This window comes from Sebastes fasciatus, chromosome 3, assembly GCF_043250625.1.
Source record: "Sebastes fasciatus isolate fSebFas1 chromosome 3, fSebFas1.pri, whole genome shotgun sequence".
Taxonomy (NCBI): domain Eukaryota; kingdom Metazoa; phylum Chordata; class Actinopteri; order Perciformes; family Sebastidae; genus Sebastes; species Sebastes fasciatus.
This window is the reverse complement of record NC_133797.1, coordinates 30,402,240-30,403,773: the sequence shown is the minus strand read 5'-3', so window position 1 is coordinate 30,403,773 and position 1,534 is coordinate 30,402,240.

The window sequence follows — 1,534 nt, the reverse complement described above, 5'->3', positions numbered from 1 at the left end:
GGCACAGCAGCTCTTTAACAAACAACCCAAACCGTGACATGAACAAGTACACAGTCTTACATGCAAACAGGTTACTATTACAAAAATCTGTAAACGCTTTTGGTGCAATTACATTGGGATTTAGCTAATGATATTGAGTCTGCTATGACTCAGTACTGAAGCTTGTATATGTGCTTAACTTAACTGGCAAACGCAAGCTGGCCGTGGCCGTGGAAGGTTTGTGCTGTCTGTTAAAACCATTGACTGTAACAGAACTTGCCCTCAAAAGCATTACAACCATTTTTTTTTATACATGAAAGAAAGAAAAAAAGGTTTCTCCTGACTTACATCTTATAAAAGGACCAGAGGGGGAACACCCACTGGCTTATAGTATGTTACAGTACATTGAAAATATGTTTTAACGTGCAGTAAAACTGTGAGCTCATGCAGATTTGGGAATGAAAGAGCCCGTACTGATAAATTAAAAAAAAAAAAAAAAAAAAAAGGCCTGAAACAGTTTCTATTACTTTCTCAAGAATCAACCATATGTGACTATTTAAATATGATTTAGTCAGTGTTTCTCTGTATTGTCGGTAATTCAATGTGTATGGGTATTAGCTGACCACATTCACCACAAAAAAGAAAAAGAAAAGAAAACAAAATGGTAATAGACACTGAGAAGGAACAATACCGTCAACACAGATTTAGCTCAACACTGGAATTAAAGAAGGGAGAATCATTACATCACCATAATATCTCATTATCTACATTGTTCTCTCTACATTTCCCCCCTTTTTTTCTCATCTTCATCTGTTCTCTCTTCTCGTTTCTATTTACTCCTGTCCTCACACTCGTCGTCCCCTCTCTTTTCCTCCAGCTGTGGGCTGTTTGATGTCCCTCTGTCCCGTCGTGGCCAGCTGCCCCAGAAACCAAATGAGGGGTTCTGCCATCCCACTGACACCTGGATGCCCCCTAACCACCGGTTACTTCCCAAACGACCAACTCCTTCCCTAACAACCATGAGAAACACGGGACGACCACCGATCAATCACTGAAATTCCTCGGCAGCCGTCTGTCAGTGTTGGCTAAGTGTCAGGATGTAATATTTCCACTCGGTAAACATGTCACAGGCCAATGCATGACTGGGAGACCTAATATAAGAAGCATGATGCCTTGGTACTTATTCTTCAGTTTAGACCTGACCTGACCCTAAATCACAAGAGCAGGTGCAGTAAGTTGTCCATTTCCAATATATTTAATGTAGAACAGTGACCAAGAGAGAAACAGTTACTGTGGCATTTACAGCCCAACAAGAAAGCTGTGACAGTGAGAGTGTTTTTTATTATACACTCATTACAGATGGCTGACAAGAAACAGGGGTCTATTAAAATACACCCAGTGCTCTCTGACCTCACCTTTCACCTTTTACAAATTACAAGCTTTGTGGGAGTTGTGCAGGTGAAGGCACACACACCTTTTGACACCATAAATACACCTTCTCTGGTCAGCTACTGCAGCAGCTCACACATTGCAACACACAGGATGCTTTCCAACC